Raw genomic sequence first — 23,794 nt, 5'->3', positions numbered from 1 at the left:
ATGAGGTTGCTGGGAATTGAACTCAGGACCTTTGGAAGAGCAGGCAATGCTCTTAACCTCTGAGCCATCTCTCCAGCCCAACACAAAGGTTTTTTTTTTTTTTTTTTTTTTTTTTAAAGATTTATTTATTTATTATGTATACAGTGTTCAGCCTCCATGTATGCTTGCAGGCCAGAAGAGGGCACCAGATCTCATTACAGATGGCTGTGAGCCGTCATGTGGTTGCTGGGAATTGAACTCAGGACCTCTGGAAGAGCAGTCAGTGCTCTTAACCTCTGAGCCATCTCTCCAGCCCCCTTGTTTTGTTTTGAGACAGAGTTTTTCTGTGTAGTTCTATCTGTCCTGGAACTTGCTCTGTAGATCAGGCTGGCCTCGAACTCACAGAGATCCACCTGCCTCTGCCTCCCAAGTACCGGGAATAAAGGTGTGTGCTAGCACAGTCCGGCCTGTTTTTGTTTTTTCGAGACAGGGTTTCTCTGTTGTTTCAGAAACTGTCCTGGAAGTCTCTCTGTAGACCAGGCTGGCAGGATATTTTTTTTGTCCACTGTGAAGAAAGCTTGCTACAAGCATGCTTGTGGCACAGCGTATGTGTGGAGGTCCTGTTCCAGGACAGGCTTTAAAACTACAGCAAAACCCTGTCTTGAAAAACCAAAATCAAAACCAAAAAAAGAAAACAAAAGCAAAAACAAAAACAAAAGATTATCCCACAGCACATGCTCTGTTCTCACCATCGGTAAATAAATGGAAGGGGAAAAATCACTATTAACCAATCATGACAGCAATTAATTCACACAAAGATCATCAATGCTTGCCAAATAGTTTTTTGAAAGATAAATTATCAACATGTTGCTTGAGGTTCACAGAAGTTCTCCACGAGGTGCTTGCGCATTTAAATTTTCTTTTTTCTTTACATCATGCTGAAAATGAAACCCCAAGGTCTCAGGCATGCTAGACAAGCACCCTAATACTGAGTTATAGCCCTGACCTCTTAATTTTACAAAGAGAAAAACAGCAACTTTGCAGTGGGGAAAAAAAAGCTGCAGATACCGTCTTGATCAGTGATCAAGGTTCCCACAGGACAAACTGACACAGGTTGCCTCCGACGAGGATGCCTGAGACCGGCTTTGTGTTCCTTAGGGAGTCCCCTGGTCCCCCAGTGCATAGACCAAGTCTAATCAGGACGGAAGTATCAGATGTTCCTAACGGGGAGCAAAAAACACTCCTCCAAAATCTCAAGGCTGGGAATGGGAGGAAGAGAAAGAAACCCTGTAGATAGCGGAGGGGGAGGGGAGAAAAGAAGGGCCTGGAGTATAACCAAGTGAGTGTCCTCACCAGAGCACGTCCAAGCCTGGGGTTTGGTCTTCAGAAACACACACAGGACAGCAGGGTCATCGAACGCAGCAGAGGATATTGGTGCCAAGGCAGGAACTGGCAAAATCGGAAAACCATCTATGAGTGAGTGAACTGTATTGCGCCAGGATTCATTTCCTGATTTTATGAGTTCATCATAGTGAGGGGGTTGGGGACATGTGGTGGTAGAGTCAGGTGGGTTCTGTGAGTTCTAGGCTAACGTGGACTACACAGTGAATTCCATGCTGGTCAGCGCTACATAGTTGAGACACTGTCTTTAAAAAGCAAACAAACAAAAAAGAGGATTTGGAGTCTTTAGAATTTCTTCCCTTAGCCGAGTGTGATGGCTTACACACTATTCCAGTCACACAAGAGGACTGGAACTAGGGTAAGAGATACCTGCTCCACCCAGTGAGTCTGGGTCAGTGAAGGAGGCACAGTGAAGACCCCGTCTTGAAAAACAGCAAACAAATGGGAAAAAAAAAATCCCTACTTTATCTCTGTTCTTTTTGCCAAACCATCCTGGGCCTTAAGACTTTTGCATGGGTTAGCTACATTTTATTTATATTCAAAATGATTTTATAAATTATGTGTCTTTTCTTCTCTCTTTTTAATTAATAATGACTCTTTCTTTCTTCCTTTCTTTCCTTTTCTTTCTTTGAGACAGAGTTTCTCTGTAGCTTTGGAGCCTGTCATGGAACTTGCTCTTGTAGACCAGGATGGCCTCAAACTCACAGAGATCCACCTGCCTCCCGCTCTCAGTGCTGGTATTACAAGCATGCGCCACCTTGCCTGGCTGCGCCTGGTTTTATGTGAGGGAATTGAACACAGGACTTTGAGCAATCAGATGAGCGCTTCACCCACTCACCAGCAGCCCCAGCCCCGACACTAGTTTTTGTAGCAACTCTCTTCTAGGGCGATTTCTTTACTGCTGCAAGCCTGCCGGCTGGATTCCAGCCACAAAACAGGGAGAGGACAACGAACTTTGGGGTGTGCAACAAATTTGTATTCTAAGGCAAGTTAAATGAGGATAATCTCTGTTGTGGTCTGTCCGTCTGTCTGGTCTGTGTGCAGGTATGTGTGGAGGTCAGATGTCGGCATCTGCTTCAATCCATCTCTACCGTTTTTTTGTTTGTTTGTTTTTTGAATATTTATTTCTTTTTTTATGAAGTATGCAACTCTGTGCAGTGTGGAGGTCAGAGAACAACCTGAGGTAATGGTTCTCTTCTGCTCCCTGGGATGGAATTTAAATTGTCAGCTTTGGCTCCGAGTACCCTTACCTGACCCACCGAGTCACCTGGAAGGCCTGGCCTCAGTGGTACTTTTATTTTACGTGTATGGGTGTTTCACCTGCATGTATGTCTGTGTAGCATGTGTGTGTCTGGTTCCTTTGGAAACCAAAAAAGGGAGTGAGATCTCCTGGGACTGAAGGGGTTGGCGGTTGTGAGTTGCCCTGTAGATGCAGGAAATCGAACCTGGGTCTATGTTTTGAGACCACGCCTCTCACTCAACTTGGAGCTTGCCCTCTTGGTTTAACTGCCGAACTAGTAAACTCCTGGGATCTGTTTGCTCCAAACCCCAGGAGTTACAGGCACCGGCTCCCACTCTCAGCTTTTCTCCTGGGTGCTAGAAACCTGAGTTCAGGTCTCCAGGCTTACTCAGCAAGCCCTCTACCCACTGAGCCATCTCCAGAGCCCTTTCATTGGGAAAATCTCAGTTATGATTTAAGTGGCAGCACTGGGACCACCTGAAGGACGAAAGGATGTTAGATCTGGGGTTGGGGCGCCTAGGAGACAGGAGATGTGTTCCGAGAGGGGGAGAAAATGGGGCATCTGTAAGGATGCTCTGGAAAATAGAAATGAAAGATAAAAATCCTGGGTAGCCAGGTGGTGGTGGCGCACACCTTTAATCCCAGCACTGGGGAGGCAGAGACAGGAGGATCTCGGTGAGTTTGAGGCCAGCCTGGTCTACAGAGTGAGTTTCAGGACACCCAGGGCTGCACAGAGAAACCCTGTCTCGAAATACCAAAAACCAAAACTAAAAGTCAAAAAAAAAAAAAAAAAAAGGAAGAGAAATTCCAATTTGCATCCAGTCATCGTGAAAGGAAGTAGAAGAGCAAAGGAACGTGAGCTGCTGGCCACATTGCACCCACAGTCAGGAGCAGAGAGAGAATGAATACCCGCTTAGGGCTCAGCTAACTTTCTCCATTCTTCTACAGTCCAAGGGCCAAAACCAGAGAATGGTGCTGCCCACTTACAGGCTGGGTCTTCTCAATCAATCAATCCCCCCAGACACACCCACAGGTCAGGCTATCATGAGGGTTCCTCATGGAGGCTTCCTTTCCAGATAATTCTAGGCTGTGTCTAGTTGACAATTAAATCCAGCCATCACAGGGGCCGGACATAGCAAGAGAACCAGGAGGGCGCAGGGCAGCCCTGGTTTACTTTGTGCTGGCCCTGGTCCCTGGGCGGGAGCCTCTTCTTCATCTCTAAGGAGAGTTCTAGCAAGAACAAACTTGATTTGATGTAAAAGAAAAAAAAAATCACCATCCACTTCTCATTGTTGTTTGTAGTGTTAGAAACCCTCTTGAGTTCAAATAAAGCCTCCTTATAACTCAATCAGGCGAGCGACTGTGCTTCGAGGGCCAGAAGGAAGAAAGAAGGGCTGCGCTAAAAAGAAATCCAATTGTGGGCACCGAGGAATTTTAATAACTGCTGATAAATCAGCTGGTGGTTCTGGTCTGTCTTCTGGGACACCAGGACTCACTATGATGTGAAGGGCTATTGTTATGGCTCAGAGGGGGTCTGGTGGCTGCAGTGTGAGCTGGTCACAGGGCTTCTGTGTCAGGAAATTTGTTTGCATTTGTCTTCTTTCTCTTTTCGGCTGGGAAGATGATGACCCCATGGGTAAGGGAATAGCAGTGCAAGCATGCGGACCTGGGTTCAGATCCCCAGGACCTCAGTAAAGCAGGGCACGACTGTCATCTGTGTTTCTGTAACCCCAGTGCCGAGGGAGACTCCTGGAGCTTGCTGCTCAGGTGTTTTAGCCGGGGAGAGAGAGAGAGAGAGAGAGAGAGAGAGAGAGAGAGAGAGAGAGAGAGACCCTGATGCAAAAAATAAAACAAAACAAAACACAAAAACAACAACAAACAAACAAAAAACAGAAAAAAAAAACCAAAGCAATAGACGAAGGCACTGTGTATCAGTCTCCGGCCCCCACATCTCCACATGCACTCATGTACATACATGTGTCCTGCACAAACATAAACACACCCGCACAAGCAGGTACGTACACCACTCACCCACTCCCACATAGAATGTGTTTTGTAGGTTTTTAAAAATTCTGTTTTGCAGGCCGGGTTGGTGCATGCCTTCAAACCCAGCACTCAGTAGGCAGAAGCAGGCAGATCTTCCAGTTCCAGAACAGCCAGAGCTACAGAAAAAGCCTGTCTTGGAAAACAAAACAAGAATATCCTGCTTTGCCAGCTTGATCTATATGGCAAACACCAGAACAGCCAGGACTATAGTGAGACCCTATCTCAAAAACTAAATTAAAACAAACAAACACAAAAACAAATAGCCAAGCAGTGGTGGCGCACATCTTTAATCCCAGCACTTGGGAGGCAGAGGCAGGTGGGTTCTGAGTTCGAGACCAGCCTGATCTACAGAGTGAGTTCCAACACAGGCTCCAAAGTTACACAGAGAAACTCTGTCTTGAGAAATCCTGTCCAGAAAAAACAAAATCCAATCAATCAAAGAGCCAGGCAGTAGTTCAGTGGTGGTACACACCTTTAATCTCAGTACTCAGGAGACAGACTCAGGAAGTTCAAGGCCTGCCTGGTCTATAGTGTGAGTTCCAGGACAACCAGAGAAACCTGTCTTGGAAAAAAACCAAAAACAAAACAAAAACAATAACAACAACAAAATCTGTCCTGAAGGGCTGCAGGGATGGCTTATTGGTTAAGAGCATTTGTTTTTGCAGAGGACCAGGGTTGAGTTTCCAGCATCCACAAGATTCACAACAGTCCTGAATACAAGTTCTCCGACCTCTTCTTCAGACCTCGCAGGCATATGGGGTAAAAACATGTGTTTGGGTGAAATACGCACTTGAGGGTTCTGAAGTTGACTCACAGAGGACTTCATGCATAGTTTTGCACACTCCTGTGATAGGCCGACAGAGCTGGAGGCTCTCTCTTCCCGCGTAAACATTTCCACAGAAGCCTGGTGAGAGTGCATCTCGCCTTGTTTATAGAAATCTGCTCCACCCCGCTCATGAGGATTTACTATGGTAGACTTCCCCTGCCAGTTTCAAAAAACCAAAATGTAGATTTTTTTGCAAATTTTACAGAACTTTTTTGCAAATCAAAATCTGAAAGCTTTTGAAAAGTTAAGTTTAAAAGAAAGGTTCCGTGGTCACATGCCTGCAATGACTCCCAGGAAATGACTCCTGAGTACTCCAAACTGTCCTTTACAGAGGACAAAAAGCAGAAAACAAAACAAAAAACTCCAAAATTAATCAACGCTTTAAGAAAGCAATGAGAGCATCATGGTGTCTCATCGCCCAGACCCAGGACTGGCATCAGACTGTCAGCCTATTAAACACACTGAAGGATACATATTTTTGTTTTATTTTATTTATTTTTTTAAAATTTTTTTATAATTTATTTATCTTTATTTCATGTGCATTGGTATGAAGGTGTCAGATCCCCTGAAACTGGATCTTCAGACAGCTGTGAGCTGCCATGTGGGTGCTGAGAATTGAACCCAGGTCCTCTGGAAGAGCAGTCAGTGCTCTCAACCACTGAGCCATTTCTCCAGCCCCCCATATTTTTGTTTTAAAATAGGTGAAAGGGCAGTACTAGGTGTAGAATCCATTACACACACGCACACACACTATACTCCATCAGTTTCTTTCTTTTTTCTTTTTCTTTCTTTCTTTTTTTTCGTTTTTGTTTTTTTCCTTCGGTTTTTTGAGACAGGGTTTCTTTGTAACTTTGGATCCTGTCCTGGAACTCACCCTGTAGACCAGGCTGGCCCGGAACTCACAGAGATCCGCTTGCCTCTGCCTCCCTGTAGCATCACATACAGCAAGTCATACATGTTGATTGACACATGCCTGTAATAACAACACTCAGAAGGCTGAGGCAGGAGGACTGCTACAAGTTTGATACCAGCCTAGGGCTACATATGCATTTCAGGCTGTCCTGGACTAGAGAGAAATCTTTTCTCTAAACACAGCGTGAGGGGCTGAGACTGGAGAGATGGCTTATTAGTTAAGAATACTGGATGTTCTTATAGAGGGCTCAGGTTCAACTCCCAGCACCCACAGCTGGTTTATAATCATCTGTAACTCCGGTCCCCGTGGATCTGGCATCTTTTCCTAGCCTCCTTTGGAATAGAGGCATGTGTGTGGTATACGGACATATATGCAACAAAACACCCAGACATACACACACGCACACACACACACACACACACACACACACAAAGGATGGGAGAGGCAGGGAGATGCTAAATGGTAAGAGCAGTTGTTGCCAAATGTGAGAACCTGAGTTTGATTCACAGGACTCAAAGGAGAGAATAAACTCATCAACTCCCAAAAGCGCTCTCTCTCTCTCTCTCTCTCTCTCTCTCTCTCTCTCTCTCTCTCTCTCTCACACACACACACACACACACACACACACAATTACTGTTGTTCGTGTTTTTGAATTTTTTTGAGACAGGGCCCCACCATGAAACCCAAGTTGGTTTGAATTTGCTCTGTAGACCAGAATGGCCTGGATCTACCTGCCTCTACCTCCTGACTGCTAGGCTAAAAGGTATGTGCCACCATGCCTGGAAACATAATTTTTTTTTTCAAGGCATAAAAAGAAAAAGGAAAGAAAATAAGAAAGACTTTGAATCCCACGGCAATTGAGGGACAGGCTATTTTATTATTTCTTCCTCACAGGAAGGAAGCTGCAGGGGATGATCTGAGGACTGACCTTGCCTAGTGTTACTCTGGGCTGCAAGGACACCACGAAGCAGGGTCTGGGCTTTTGTCTCCGATGCTAAGGTTTCGCGGGTCCAGTTCTGGAAACCTGTTCCAGACTTGTTCTGGGACGCCTTGGAGTCGGCCGCGTCCTATCTGACAGCTCTGTGGCTGCTATTTCCTTCCTGCTCTGCTGATTCAAGACCCCAGGAAGCCTGGCTTCCTGTCAGGGACAGCTAGAGGACAGACTGCAGAGATGCAGACTCAGCACTGCCAGGCTGTGTGTGCAAAAGCCCGCAGAGGGTCAGTGGCGGCAATGCACAGATGCACACTGTACCCACATGGTGCACACGTACACTGGAACACACGCCCACACTATGCACACATACACATAAAAGAGCCTGCTGAACGTGGGCATGCACCTACTCACTGAGCATATACATATTTGCACACAGACACACAGACACATAGACACACACACACACACACACACCCAGCACACCCGAACCACAGAGAGGTCATTGGTGATAGACACAAACAAGAACTTGAAAGCAAGAAACAGGAGCCATTTGTGGGTAGATTTCGGCACCTCAGAAACTCTGTAAAGTCTTGCTTCTTTCTAGCAAGGTTTCTGCCTTCATGGGCAAGGAGAAAATTTTTTTGTTTTTTTTAACATATCTTCTGAGTTTAAATTTTTACTTTATTTTTAAATTGAGAAGAAATTCCAACTTTTGTTGTTACTTGTTTTCTTCTTCTCCTTCTTTTCTTCTTCTTCTTTGTCTAGTTTGAGCCTAGACTGATCCTAAGGACGACAAAGGTACTGCAGTTAAGGAAATTAGGAATTTCATTTAACTAACTAAATAATTTCTTGCAATGCTGGGGACTGAACCCAGAGTTTTGTGCATATCAGGCAAATGCTCTACCAAAATCTTGGCTATTTTCAGGCTGGGCCTTGTGGCATATGCAACTGATCCAGCAGTTAGGAAGCAGAGGAAGGCTAGCTCACGAGTTTGAGGCCAGCCTGGTCTTCAAACTGAGTTCCGGACCAGTCAGTGCCGCAAGCAAGACTCCATGCAAACAAGAACACTTAGCGATTGTTAAGGCCACAGCTCAGCAGTATTTCAGGCAAACCCGCAGTCATTACTGTGCCCCCATCATCCCTATCTTACTCTAAAAGACTTTTATCACCCAAAGGAAGATAGGACTGCCTCCTCCCTGCCTCAGCCCCTTTGTGAGCTCCTGCCTGCTCTGGGGCGGGCAGATAGATGATGGTCACATTGTAGTTACTGCTGCTTTCTCTCCAGCTGAACTGAGATGCCCTCATGGTGAGAGGAGATCCAACCTTGCTCACAGGGTCTTTTACTGTAGTTAACACTTCATCTCCCAGATCATTTTCCCCAAACTCAATCTGTCTGGGGAGCAGTCGATTAGTTAGGACCTCCCTGCAGTACCTGCAGTACTGTGCAGCATGAAGGGCGCCAACCTGTGTTGGGGCATGAGCTTGGTAATGACTCTCGGTGTGCACAGATGTGGAAGCTACATGACTCTGCCCACAGTGAGTCCAGTATTTTAACACTGTCTTTTCTGTTTTCTTACACACACACACACACACACACACACCCCGCCACTCCCCAACACAGGGCTTCTCTGTGTAGCCCTGGTTGTCCTAGAATTCGTTTTGAAGACCAGGTTGGTCTTGAACTCAGAGATCTACCTGCCTCTACCCCTCCCCCCACCAGTGCTGGTATTAAAGGTGTGTGCTACCATGCCCTGCTCCTCTTTTAATCTTTTTTTATTGTGAAATCTTATCCCTTTAATGAAGAAAGTGTGAAACACACCTCACTGTTTTATCACAGAGCAGAAAGCCATGCTGGAAAACTTCTGTTCAGGAACTATACCATCACCGGATGTGGAGGTGGCACATGCCAATACTTTCAGATCTTTGAAGGCTAAGACAGGAGGATCTCAAGTTTGAGACCAACCTGGACCACCTAGAAAGACTTTGTCTCAAAAAAGCCAACCAACCAACCAACAAACAAAAAACAACTTTCCCCAAGCCAAAACCAGAGCAAACAAACAAAACAAAACCCAAAAGGAAGAGCTGAGTGCAATAAACAAATACTTGCAAGCATTGGCTGGGCGGTGGTGGGGCACGCCTTTAATCCCAGCACTTGGGAGGCAGAGACAGGCGGATCTCTGTGAGTTCGAGGCCAGCCTGGTCTACAAAATGAGTTCTAGGACAGCTAGAGCTACACAGAGAAACCATGTCTTGGGAAGTGGAGGGGGGGGTGTAAGAGAGAAAGGTAAGGGATGGAAGGGGGGGCGCGAAAGGATAAGAGAGCTGTAGACTGGTTTACTGTCAGCAAGCGGTAAACAGAAAGTTTTCCCAAACTATTGAGGCAAATACTCCAGTTGTGCCTGAGTCCAGGCAGTTTAATCTCTTTTATAAAGTTCAGAACGCAAACAAAACCAAAATACTAAATCAACTGGCACATGTTTAACAAGAAGACTCTGGCCCCCAAAATTTCAGGCCCATGGCTGCCTACAGAGGGAAGTCAAGAGAATGGATAAGGATTCCTCAATAATTCCAAGTTGCTGTTGTTGTTTTGAGACAGGATTTCTTTATGTAACTTTAAAACCTTTCCCGGACCTCCTTTGTAGACCAGGCTGGCCTTGAACTCAGGAGAGATCCACCTCCCTCTGCCTCCTGAGCGCTGGGGTCAAAGCCACCAACTCCTGACTCAGAGAGCCATCTTGAGGGCTCTCTCTCTCTCTCTCTCTCTCTCTCTCTCTCTCTCTCTCTTCTGGTGGTGCTGGGGATCACACCTAGAGCCTCAGCCATGCTGGGGTGAGGGAGGGATCTACCAGTGAGGAGCTGGCCCAGGCTTGAACATGTCTTGGGATGCATAGGTTTCCGTTGAGGACCTCTCTAGATTTCACCTTTAGAAGACGCTGGCCAATTAGTTTGCTAAGGTGCTTTCACCCATTTTGGCTCCCACCAGTTAGATCTGAGAGATTTCTTGTTTTACATCCTCAGTACCACCCTGTGGGGGACCGACTGTCCTGGGAGGAACAAGATGTTCTGGAGAGACATGTTCCCTCCCTTTGGCTATCAGATTATTTAAACAATGGCCCTCAAGGACTTGGGCTCTCATGTTGGGTGAAGAAGGCTCCTGCTGTCAGCCAGAGGGAAACTTGCCTGCTACAAAGATTTCATAGGGTTCCAGCACCATCAGATCCCTGGGAGGAGAGAGAATGATGGTGAGGTGGGTGCCCACCTTGATTGAGAATGTTTGTCCTATGTACCTCTTGTCCTCTGTTGAAATGTAAACCTATGTCAGGACTCTGACGATGGACTGGGGGCTCAGTGGGCTTCTTCTTCTTCTTTTTTTTTTTTAAATAAAACTTTATTTAACCTTATTTTATATACATTGGTATAATAATGTCGAATTTCTCTGGAACTGGAGTTACAGACAGCTGCGAGCTGCCATGTGGGTGCTGGCAATTGAACACCGGTTCTCTGGAAGAGCAGTCAGTGCTCTTAACCACAGAGCCATCTCACCAGCCCCTCAGTGGGCTTGTTTATGTGTTCTCCCCAAACCTCCTCTCTCTGCTGTTCACCACTGTGGAGGATGGGTGGTCCAGTCTGGCTGTTAGGGCTCTGAGCCAAACATCTGCAGTAACATTGAGATTCGAGTCAGTCTTTCACATCCTGGAGCTTGAATGGGGTGCAGCGATGGCTGAGCACGGCTTTAGTTTTTATGTCTTTTGACTAGTGAGGCTGAGTACTTAGTTATTGGTTCTTTGGCTATTCTTTCGGATAAATTACCTGTTAGCCTTTTACCTGTTTTCTTCCCTTGCCATTCATTGATCTGTAGGATTTCATTACGTTCTAAATCTGAGGGTTTTTTTTCTCCTTCTTTAGTTCTTTTATTTTAAAAATGTTTTACTTGGGGCTGGAGAGATGGCTCAGTGGTTAAGAGCATTGCCTGCTCTTCCAAAGGTCCTGAGTTCAATTCCCGGCAACCACATGGTGGCTCACAACCATCTGCAATGAGGTCTGGTGCCCTCTTCTGGCCTGCAGACATACACACAGACAGAATATTGTATACATAACAAATAAATACATGAATAAATAAATATTTTAAAAAAATGTTTTACTTGCTCTGTAGACCAGACTGGTCTCAAACTTAGAGATCCTCCTGTCTCTGCCTCCAAAGTGCTGGAATTAAAGGTGTAAGCCACCACCACCTGGTCCAGCCCTGGGCTTTTGACAGGGTTTAAGGCACTAGGCATGCATTGCCACCAGTGGGTCACGCTGCACATTCAATCAGGCAATGGCTGGCTATCCCCACTACAGTTAAGCTACTCTTTCACCAGGGGACACATCTTGACTGCCAGGTTGGTACTGCAGAGTGAGTTCCAGGTCAGCCAGAACTGTTTCACAGAGAAACCCTGTCTCAAAAAAAAAAAAATACAATTTTTAAATGCATTATGTGTAGATAGATTTTTCTTTGCCCTGCCAACTCACAAAAAATAATGTGGAGACTTATTAATTATGAAAGCTTGGGTTATAGCTTTGGCTTGTTCCACTAGCTTTTAGAAGTTAAATTAACTCATTTATATTCATCTCTGTTCACTATGTGGCTTTTCACCCCTCTTCCATCTTGCACCTCCAATTTCCTCTCTCTGGTAGCATCTCACAGGCCCAGATTCAGTTCCCCTTCTTCTCTCTCTCTGTCCGGAAGTTCTGCTTCACCTCTTCCTGTCAAGCTATTGGCCATTTAGCTCTTTATTAAACCAATCAGAAGGCCCCTTGGCAAAGACTAATTTTCACAGTGTACAAAAAGTTTATTTTGCAACAATAATGTCCTGGTTAGTTTTTGTTTTTGTCAACTTGATAGAAGCTGGAATTGTCTGAGAGAAGAAACTTCAATTGAGAAAATGCCTCTGTCAGAGTGTCTATAGGACATTTTCATTTTACTTTCTTTCCTTTCCCTTTCTTTTCTGTTCTTTGTTTCTTTCTTTCCCCTACTTTTTTAGAGGATTTGGTCTCAATATGTAGCCTGGCTGTTCTAGAACTTGCTATGTAAACCAGGCTGACCTCAAACTCACAGAGATCAGTCTGCCTCTGCCTACCCAGTGCTGGTGTTAAAGGTGTGCACCACCAGACCTGACTTGCAGGCAGGAGCATTTTTTAGATTAATGATTGATGTGGGTGTGCCCAGTTCCCTGTGAGTGGTACTACCTCTGATGTGGGTGGGCCTATCACACTGTGGGCAGTACTATCTCTGAAAGAAGGTCCTGAATGGTATAAGAAAGGGTGAGCAAGGGGCTGGAGAGATGGCTCAGAGGTTAAGAGCACTGACTGCTCTTCCAGAGGTCCTGAGTTCAATTCCCAGCAACCACATGGTGGCTCACAGCCATCTATAATGAGATCTTGTGCCCTCTTCTGGCATGCAAGCATACATGGAAGGAATGTTGTGTACATAATAAATAAATAAATCTTAAAAAAAAAAGAAAGGGTGAGCAAGCCATGAAGCAACATTTCTTCACGGCCTCTGCTTCAATTCCTCCCCTACTTGAGTTCCTGCCTTGACTTCTCTCAATGGATTGACTCAGGATATTCGTGAGCTAAATAAACCCTTTCTCCTCCACGTTGCTTTTTGTCATAGTGTGCTATCACAGTACTAGAAAGCAAACTAAGACACAGATATTTTCTATTACCTTTACAAAATTCCTATTTTCTGACTAAGTTGCATCATTGTCTGAGAATGTACTCTATTTGATTTGAATCATGTGGAATTTGTTGGGTCTTGTTCTAGCTCTAGCATCAAAAACATTCCATGCGCAAATGAGAATGTGCGAGCTGCAGTTGGGGTGCCCTGTCCTACACATGTCCAGTGTGCTCATCCATATGTTCACACCTATTAATTTTGTCCTAAAAGTTAGGGATAGAGATAACGTCTACTGTAGACTTTTCTTCTTGCAATTCCATCTTCTTTCTGTTGCTATGCTTTGAGGCTATCTGTATAAATACACAAAAAACGTCAAATTGTTATGCCTTTTGGTTAACTGAGTATATTATCATTATGGTTTGGCTTTTAAAAAATCATTTTCTTTTATTTTATGTGCATTGGTGTTTTGCCATGGGTGTCATGAGCTGCCATGTGAGTGCTGGGAATTGAACCTGGGTCTTCTGGAAGAGCAACCAGTGCTCTTAACTGCTGAGCCATCTCTCCAGCCTTCTAATCTGTTATTTTGAAGTTTATTTTTCCCAATTATTTAGAGGATACTTTCTTAGTTTCTGTAATCAAACCCACATTGGTAAGACTTTATATATTTAATACAATGTTATTCCTGTACAAATGGGATAATTAACTTTTCTATATCATTACGGCTGCTAATTTCTGCACAATGCCAACCCAACATGTTAAAACCTTTCCCAAAGCTGACAGTAAAGGTTTCCAAAAATTGAAATTATACATACCACACACACTTGTGTGTGTGGTGTGTGTATTTACATAGTACATATATAAGTAGAATGTTACACATCGATAGCAGCCACAGGTTTTTACTTTTTTAAATTGTGATTTTTGTGTTTATGGTGTGTGTGTGGTGGGGAAGAGCACATTGTGGCACTTATGGAGATTAGAGGACATGTTTTTTAAGCTGTTTTTTTTTCCCTTCCATGTTTACATGGATCCTGGGAAAAACTCAAGTTGTCAGGGTTGTACGGTCTGGCAGCAAGCACCTTTAACCAGTGGGCCATCTTGTAGATCCTGTCTCTTCTTTTTCTAGACAGGGTTTCACTGTGTAGTCCTGGCTGTCCTGGAACCCGTTCTGTAGACCAGGCTGGCCTCGGTCTCCCAAGTGCTGGGATGAAAGGCGTGTGCCACCACCAACCAGTCCCCCCCCCCCCCCCTCGGGTCTCACTAGGCAGCTCTGCTGGCCTGGAACTCACTATGGAAACCAGGCTGTCCTGCAATCTACAGAGCTTGTCCTGCCTCTCCCTCTTGAGTGCTGGGATTAAAGGTGCGCTCTACCAAGTCTGGCTCCATTGTTTCTTCATGGCCATCCTGTCCCCACCCTCTGAGGACAAAATTACACATAGGCCACCATGCCCACTGGGCGTTAGCTGCCTTTCTGGTGACCCTATCCGTCATGCTTGCTTTAACTGATGAGCCATCTACTCAGTCCCTATTCGCAGAATTTTTCTAGAAACAACTTTAGGGCTATAATGAGGCCCTATCTTCCTCTGTAGGTGTAAACAAATGCCCTATTACGTTAGGTGAAAATACCTTGTTTAAAAAAAAAAAAGCAGGGAACAAATTACGGCTTCTGTGTAGGACTACAGCACTGCCAAATAAGGCAGAGAGACAGCAGCAACTCCCCACAGCTGCTACAGGAACATGGGAATGGCATGTCCGGAAGTGAGTGGAGAATCCAAGGTATTGGAAACAAAGGTGAGAGCCAGGTAGACTCTCAGAACAGAGGTCGAAGAGCTGGATGTGAAGGTACAGGACGTACTGAGAGGAGTGAGTCAGGGTGACTGAGTTCCAGGCTAGCCTGACTTCCATAGTGAGATCTTGTCTCGAACAAACAAAACCAAAAAGAGGGCTCGCAAGATGGCCCAGTTGGTAGAGGTGCCTGTTGCCAAGTCTCTTGACCTGATACGGCTCCCGAGGATCCCTCTGGTAGGACAGAACTGACTCCCACAAGACAGCTCAGTGGGTAAGAGTATTTGCTGTATGAACCTGGGGGTCCGAGTTCACATCGCCAGCAGGCACAGAGAAAAAGCCGGGAATAGGGTGTGTATCTATAACTCTGGTGTTGGAGAGCAAAGACATGCAGGTTCTGGAAGTTTCCTGTCCAGGCAGTCTAATGGAAACATCTATGATGTTCTTCTTTGCCTTACCATGTGTATGTAGAGATGTGCCCAGGCACACATATGGTACACACCAGCCAGTCAAAGAAACGAACTGAACTGAACTGCTGTCAGGTGAGCCTGGTGGTGGATATGTGTAATCTCACCACTTGGGAGGAGGCAAAGGCAGGAAGAACAGGAGCCGAGGTTATTGTTGGCTAGATAGCAAGTTTCTGGCTTGCCTGTGTAAATTAGAGCCAGCTCCAAAAGGAGGAAGACAAGTAGTAGAAGAAGAAAAAAGAGAGGAAGAAGGAGATGACGAGGAGGAACAAAAGGAAGACACTGAGTTGTAAGAACACTGGGCGTGAAGTGTCTGTGGGAGATACCAAGATGTTGTTGGCCAGGATCTCCCCCTGGGGAGGATGCATGAGAGTGTTATAGAGTCAGCAATTTTTTTCGGGTGTAAAACTTTGAATCCTGGAAAGAGATGCCTAGACAATGTAATTGAAGAGAGGACTAAAGACTGACTTGGCATTCAAACTAATCAGGTGTGGCCATGGGTGATGGGAGGAGAGAGAAGATGCGGAAGGAGGAGGGATGCGAGGAGGGAATTGGTGCTGCTGGTGTCAACCAGCTCAGAAACAGAAGAGAACCAAGCGGAGCCCCACAACACAGTTCCCACTGGGTCTCTAGCTGAATATGATCCGAGCACTCTGAAGAGATGGTTGGTCAGTCCACTTCAGACAACAGCACCCACTCTCCTTATTGCCTTGTGCTGATAACAGTGTGTCATTAATTCCCCGAATAGTCAGTAAGCATCTATATCATGGCCCACTCGGAAGATAGTACAACTCAGACGTGAGTGGGTCAGATGATCATAAAACAAATTGATAAGACAATTTCTAAGGACAGCAGTAGAACGGAGGGAACTGTTCCATTTAAGGGCATCACAAAGGTCCTCTTGGAGGAGTGAGAGGAACAGAGGCTTGAACGATGACAAGGCGATCACTGGCAGATTGAGGGACACGGTTTTCTTAGGAGAAGAAAGCCTGGGGTGATGCAGGGAGAGAGAGATCACCCTGGCCTCATCGTGGAGGAAGGGAAGACCTTGCAAGGGCATTGAGCTGGCAGGCCGTGGCTGGGAACCTAGGCTTCTTTCAAGTGTAATGCAGAAGACTTACGAGGGAGTCACATGATTTGCATCTCACAAATTCATCCAGATGGACATCAGGATGTAAGGGGCAGGCTGGGAGCACGGAGAATTAGGTGGGTTCTCTTAGCCCAGGTAACAGGTGGCCTCTCGGACAAGAACCTGCCATAGAAGCAGTGACATAAATAGAGTCTGTCTTTGGGCCAAGGCTTTTCTAAAGCAAAGAAAGACTACCTACCAAAGAGGCAGTTTGGCAGGCGCAGCTCTTGCTCTTCGGCTGATTACTTACTTACAAGGAAGCTCAGATCGCCCACTTGAAGCTGCCAATCATTATATTACTGCATCCTAGTGGCTAAAGAAATGCAGGAACTGGAGGAGGAGAGCAACAGGGGACCCCTGGAAACAGGACTTGGGAGCCTTCATTAGCAGGGGACACCTTTGACCACTCTAGAGGTATTCAGAGCTCTGGGCTCCAGTTCCCAACACCGTTGGAGATTCGCAGAAGCTCTGAAAAGCGGTGACTCGGGAGGTTCCTCCCAAGACCGCCTCTTCCTAGTCCGCTGGGAATGACTCACCTGCTCCCTCCCTCAAGAGTGACCCGGGGGCCAAACCTTCTCTTCAGGCTGGGACAATAGACTGGAGGAGCTTTAGGCTCCCTAGGGGCAGAGGCTGTCAGCAACCACCCAGGTGGCTCCAGACACCTCTGGCGGGATCCGGAGGTGACTAAAAAAGGCAGACCCAGGACCCTCCCCTCGCGCCGAAAAGAGGGTGTGCACGAGCCAATGCCCGTGCTCACAATTTCTTCGATTTTGCGGAGCTATTTAGCAGCACTTTGTTCACAAGCTTTGGTGTGCTGGGGAATAACACCCCTTCCCACACCCACCCCGGGGATTAAACTCTCCCGAAAGCTAAGCATAGGATCTACCCGGAGTCTTGGAGGATTTTCTTCTGGACACCAAATCTTGTTCGGGGTAGGCAGAAGTCCTCAAACTCAGCAATGCTTACACTGGAGGCTTTGGGAAGAGAGCGTAAAGGGTGGGGGTGGGGAGTTAATCAACAAACCTCTATTTCTGGCAGGACAAGGGCTGCAAGAAGCTGGTACTTTAGAGAGAGCAAGGCGGGGGGGGGGGGAGAAGGATGGTCACCTGAGCTAGGTGTCGCACGCCCGAAGCGAATGGGAGGGGCAGAGAGCGCGCGCAGCTTGTCTTGCGGCAAGAAAGCAGATGCCCGCGGGATGCTCGCTGAGGTCCGGGGCTGGCGCACGGTCGCCTCCTACTTCCTGCGTCCTTGTCGCCTCCGAGCCACTCTGGACATCCCCCTCCTCTCTCTGCCCCGAGCCAGCGTGGCGCCCGCCTTCTACCTTGTCCCGCCGCCTGGGGTCGCCGCCCTGTGGGAGCAGGACAGTTGGAATGCGGTAGGCACTGCCCCCCACCTTCCCGGGGGCCCTCCTCCCGGCCCAGGAGCGCATCCACACCCCACCCGGAGTCTGCAGCCTGGCTCCTCGGAGTTACCTGCCGAGGGAAGTCACAGTCCGCAGTTTGGACTCTAACCCGTGGATACTACGGAGCCCAAAGCCACATTCCTAGGGGAGGGGTCCTCTGACCTAGAGGGTCGCGGATCACTTTACCCGGCGAGAGGAGACGGCGCGAGGTTGAGTAAACCCGGGGTAAAAGTTGCTTTTAGCTTAACCTTCCCAAACCCCAAATGTGTTTTTTCTGGCGTTCACAGAGTTCCTGGAATCCGGGGGCCTCAGAGTGGCTTCCCAGGATACAGGCACTGTCCCCGCGCGCGGGTGCGCCGTGCGTGGCGGATACCCCGGGGCGGGAAGCGCGAGCGTTAGCAAGGACCCGGAGCTGAGGGACCGCTCGCAGGCGTGCTCTTGCTTGCGTCCTTGCATCCCTGCATGCATCCAAGCATCCGCCAGCAGCTCGCACGCCACCCGCGTCCAGGACACCCCATGTTGATTGAATGCAGAAGTGGGGTATCTGCATGCCCGGGCAGGATCGCGGCGGGGCAGACAGCAGTTCGTGTAGGAGATAGGGGAGACCCGGGCAGGGAGATAAGAGAGCACCCCAAAGGCACAGTTGGAAATCCGGGGGGGGGGAATGTTCCCTGCGGAGTCCCGCAGGCAGAGAAGGGGGCCGGGCGGGCCTCTGGGGCCAACTTTCCGGAGGGAGGTGCGGCCGGAGGGGGCGGCGCCGGCGGCAGGAGGCGGGAGTCGGGGGCCGAGGGGGGGGGGGGAGTCACTTTAAAGGCTCTTTCTTACCCATAATGCTTTGTGGGGACGTTGACAAGTGGATCCAAGATGGCGTAGAAAGTAATGACAGGTAAGTCCTGACTTCCCCGTTCTCCGCTGCCTGGGTCGCTTCAGGAGCCTCTAGAGCCATCCGGGGAAAGGCCCGGACTCTCCTCGGGTGCTCCAGGCCCTGGGCAGCGCGGCCCCGAGAACAGCGGGGGATCCCGACGGCCGGCGGCAGGGCCTGGGGAGCGGGGCTCTCTCTGAGGCGAGGCCCGGACGCTGGAGCTGTTTACTGCTTCTTCCCCTCCTCAGTCTCCTCTCCCTTCCGCTGGGGGGCTGAGGCGCCAGCCGTCCAGGCGATGGCCCGGGGGTCCTTGCACACACCCGAGGTTCGGGGCGACCCGGGAGTCCGCGCGAGGGTGCTTGGGCACGGGCCGCCCCGGAGTCCCCGCACGCCCAGCGCCCCCCGGGGTCGCGGCTTAGGGTGGGGAGCGGGCGGCCTCCCACGCCGCGCGCGGTGCAGCCCTCTGGGTTAGCACTTCCACTTGGGGTGGGGCGGCGACCCCCCGGGAAGGGGACACCACGAAAAGTGGGTCAGGGGGGCGCCCCAGAGCCCAAGATTTACTGTGGGCCCCCTCCCCACCCCCCTCCTGGGACGTGCGTGGCCCGTGAGCACATCCACAAAAGCAAAACCACTATCTCTTCCCGGAGAAAGTGGCCTCCAAAGGCCTCTCTATGTCTCTCTGTCTCTGTCTGCCTCTTTTTCCAAGGGCTGGAGCACACATCCTTAACTGGGAACTTTGATTTTTCTTCCCCAAATGATTTGAGTCGTTGGCCCCCTGGCCTTTGCTGAGGGTCCTTTCAGACAGGGCTGGAAGCCAGAGTCTTCAGATTCCTTTTGGTCTGGGAACCTTGTAAGGTTTTGCTGAACTCCGAAATTGGCATTCTTTTTCCCATGCAAACTTAACACTTTTCAGGCAACCCATTAATATAATCAAAAGTGTAACTCCAAAGATAGTGGATTCCAGGAGCGGGGTGGGGGGGAAGGAGGGAGACGTTATCTGGCCTAATTTGTTCTTGATTTTGTCCTCTCTCCACATATGAATAGCCCCCCCTTACCTTCCTCCCCCTTTTATTTTTGAAAGCAAGACTAATCAGGGTTGAGCAGATGACTTTATTAAGATTTAAGAACACTTAAAATCTGTTACTGAAAGAAAATATTTTCAGGTTTAGGTAAAAGAAACAGATTTTTCCCACAAAACTTCACGCTGTACTGTTTTTGTAACTTTTTCCACTTGAACTCTCCATTGTTCTTTTACTTCTGGGCGATGTAATGTTTGCTACCGATAATAGGTCCAACTGGTATTATATAGATTTTCTGCTTTTCTGTTTGCCCCAGGAACTGGATGAAGTAATTCATGAACTACCGTGCCAGGGGGATGTGCAAGGTGAGATTGAAGCTAAAAACTCTGCTCTGTTTTCCCTCTATCGTAAGCAATGCAAGGGTAAGGCTGACACTACGTTCCAAGTAGACCAGTCTCCCAGTTTGGACACAGGCAGGGCTAGAGGTAGCAAAGTTGTGGCCGTCCTTTTTAGTGGCTCCAACTTATTCACACATAGTGCAGCTATGTCTAGAGCCAAATGTTATTTGTGGCTATCCTTGATCAGTGTCTTCTCCAGGAGTAATTATAGATTGCCTCTTCAAATTTCCTTGTGTAACTTTAATTGGATGGTCTGAATTTTATCTGTTTTGATGTCCAGTACACGCCACACTGAGTATAAGCAATTGGGTAGATAAGTTCATACACCCACCGTTCGTGGGACTTTTGTGAAGTACATTTCTGTTGGCAATATTTCTCAGCAAACACATCACTTATGTTGTTATTTAGTTTTTTTGTTTTGTGGTGCTGGTATGTATGAACTTGTGGGTTCACACATATTAGATAAATGCAGAATGACTGAGCTACATCCCCAGCCCCTTTTCTTTTCTGAAAAGCTGAATAACAAATACCTGATATCTCTCTGAAGCAGAAATAATACTAAGTTCTGTGTTGCTTACTGGGGATATGGCTACTCTGTCATCATTTCTGGCCCTATATGGTGTGTCAATTCAAATTTTTGTTTCATTTATCCCATGTAATACTTTGAAATTTTTGGGGGGTAGGGCAGGTTTTTACTACTGAAGGTTTGACTGACCTAGAACTTGCTAAGTAGGCAAGGCTGGCCTTGAACTCCCAAGTGCTGGTCTGCTACAGTGCGTGGCTTAGTGCCTTGGATTTAAAGGACGTTATATATGTGGGTGAACAGTTTGTCCTGTGTGCCAGGGAGAGAGAATCTTGTTTTTTACAGTTTTCAACCAGTTTCTCAACTTAAGTTACCTTTCTCTGGTGGTTTTAGAACAGCATTTCTCAACCGGTGGGTCATGGTCCCTTTAATGTATCAGATATTTATATTACAGTTCCCAACAGTAGCAAAATTATAGGTATGAAGTAGCAACAACATCATTTTCTTTTTTTAATTTTCAGACAGGGTTTCTCTTGTACTCCTGGCTCTCCTGGAACTCTGTAGACCAGGCTGGCCTTGAACTCACAGAGATCCTCCTGTCTCTGCCTCCCAAGTGGGGGAATTAAATGTGTGTGCCAGTACTACCTGACTGACCACTTTTTGTTGTTGTTGTTGCTGATGTGTGCGTGTGGTTTTATTATTTTGGTTGTGGTGATGGTTGTAAGGAGTGGTATTTTTGTTGTTTTGGTTTTTCTTGAGACAGCATCTCATTATGTAGCTTTGGTTGGCCTGGAGCTCCATGTAGACCAGACTGCAGAGATTCACCTACCTTTGTCTCCTAAGTTCTGGAACTAAAAGACATATACTGCTATAACACTGGGCCTTTGCCAATATCGCCTCTTTTTTTTTGAGACAGGGTTTCTGCACCCCTGCCTGTCCTGGAACTCACTCTGTAGACCAGGTTGGCCTTGAACTGAGAGATTTGCCTGCCTCTGCCCCCTAAGTTCTGAGATTGAAGGCCTATGCCATCGATGTTCAGCTTTTGGGGTGGGGCATGAAATAATCTTACGGTCACCAAAACGTGAGGAACTGTATTAAAGGATTGCCACATTAGGAAGGTTGAGAACCACTGCTTTAGACAAATCTAAGTATGATCAAGTGATTTATTGCAGATTTGTTTACCACCCCTCCCTTAGCATATTTGGGCAAAAAGATTTTGAAGTCCTCATAAACTTTTCATATCTAGTACATCCTTTTAAGGATAAGCTGTGTCCCTAACCCCTCAAGGTTGAGGCATATAGTCCACACTTTGCCTTTAAAATGCAGCAGAGGGTGTGGGGAACTTGGGAAAGAGGTGGACAGAGACCGAGATCCTGTTAGCACTGAGCACTTCCACTGGTGTTGACTCAGCAGTGCTTCTTTTAATTTTAATTTTTGGGAGAGCAAATACAGAGTTTTACGTTTATTTTCATTATGTGGATGGAGGCATAGTCTTGTCTTAGATCTCCCAGTTTTAACTCGTCCTCTTGTCTTGTTTGAAATCTATAGATAATTTTGTGGCCAGGAGCCAAGTATTTGCTTTTGCCCCCAGAAATGTTCCCACTTGTGGTTTAAAAATTGAGTATTGAGTATTTAGGCTAGGTAATCCTGTGGAACTAGTGTTCCTTAGCTTGAGTTGTGTTGAGGCATTTTTCATAGTTTCTAACATGCAGACAAGTGTTATTATTCTCTTTGAAGTTAGTGATTGACCATCAAGCAACTTGTCACACGAAGTTTTTTGTTTGCTTTTTGTTTTTTGAAACAGGGTTTCTTTGTATAGCCCTGGCTGTCCTGGAACTTGTTCTGTAGACCAGACAGAGATTCACCTGCCTCTGCCTCCTGAGTGCTGGCATTAAAGGCGTGTGTTACCACTACTTCCAACTACACAAAGTATTCTAAAATGGTAAATACCACAGTGTCAAAGGTTGCAGTGGAGTAGAAGTCTGTGTCTTTGGACTGACTGAAGATAGGGCTTCTTTGTCTTCTGGCTGGTTAGCTAGAGCATTGTTTTTAGATAAGGTGGTTATTTTTGGAGGAGCTGGTTAATATAATCTGATACCTCTCTTTTAGCTGGGAAAGCTGCCTTTTGCCATTATTTGTTTACTTTTGTTTTTGTTGTGTTTTTTATGACAGGGTTTCTCTGTAGCTTTGGAGCCTGTCCTGGAACTAGCTCTAGTAGATCCTTGAACTCAGATCCACCTGCTTCTGCCTCCCGAGTGCTGGGATTAAAAGCGAATGTCTCCACCTACCATCCAGCACCTTTTGCCATTGTTAAAAAGAAATTTCATCATATAACTTAAATGAATTCAGTCATTGTTTTTAAAGTCTGTATAGCTATATGGACTGTACACATTTCAGTGACTAGGAGAAAAATGCTAAAAACCATTCCTGCTTCTGGAGGGCCTTGTGAAACTAAAAAATGTGCAGTGTAGCCAGGTGGTGGTGCACATCTTTAATCCCTGCACTCGGGAGGCTGACTAAGGTGGATTTCTGTGAGTTTGAGGCCAGCCTGGTCTACACAGCGAGTTTCAGGACAGCCAGGGCTGTCACACAGAGAAACCCTGTCCCGAAAAACAAAAACAAAAACAAAACGAAACAAGACAAAAAAGCAAAAAAGGAAAAAGTCTGTAGCATATGCTCTGGAAAAATGACTCAGTCATTGAAAGCACTTGTTGCTCTTGCTGAGGACCTGGGTTCAGTTCCCAGTATCTACATGACCACTTACAACCATCTGTTCCAAGGAATGCAGCACCCTTTGGTGACCTCTGGGCACCAGGCATGTATGTGGTGCATAGACAAATGTACAGGCAAAACACTCATACACACTAAATACAAAAAGTCTAGAAAGGAACAAAAAATTGTAATGTTTTCATGAAAAACTGAGTGTAGTGCAGAGAGACCCTCAGGGACGTCGGCTAACTCTTAGAAACGCACCTGTGTCTGTCTAAGAGGTAGCTTGACAGTACCACTGAATGCAAATCAGCCAGTAATTGTCTGTCACTCACTACTTCAGATCCAAACGCAGGCCCAGTGCAAGCAATAAGGTTCTTAGGGTTGTTTATTTTCATGAACTTAGGTAAACATACTTGCAAATGTAATTGGATTGCTAAGTAGTGTTTTGAAATGTTTTCTACAAGTGAAGTGTAACATGAAGAGAGTATCAGACTGGCTTGCC

At 46.8% G+C, this 23,794-nt stretch overlaps 1 protein-coding gene across 5 annotated transcripts in view; it reads left to right on the top strand.

Annotated features, from left to right (window-relative positions):
• The first annotated feature begins 1,342 nt into the window (after positions 1–1,342).
• Helz (helicase with zinc finger) overlaps positions 1,343–23,794 on the top strand; it is a 167,127-nt gene continuing 144,675 nt past the window's right edge. For 2 of the 5 annotated variants that reach the window (XM_085695975.2, XM_085695973.2), the window contains exons 1-2: positions 1,343–1,455; positions 19,976–20,024. The gene's annotated coding sequence lies outside the window, so the exon portion shown is untranslated. Of the gene's footprint in view, positions 1,456–18,591; positions 18,665–19,975; positions 20,025–23,794 lie in introns of those variants that run through there. The other 3 variants (XM_048446061.3, XM_048446059.3, XM_048446060.3) reach the window with 2 other exon arrangements.

Source organism: Myodes glareolus, chromosome 9 (genome assembly GCF_982192425.1).
Source record: "Myodes glareolus chromosome 9, mMyoGla1.1, whole genome shotgun sequence".
Taxonomy (NCBI): Eukaryota; Metazoa; Chordata; class Mammalia; order Rodentia; family Cricetidae; genus Myodes; species Myodes glareolus.
The sequence above is the reverse complement of the archived record's forward strand: the minus strand, read 5'-3'. Positions and strand labels throughout refer to the sequence as shown.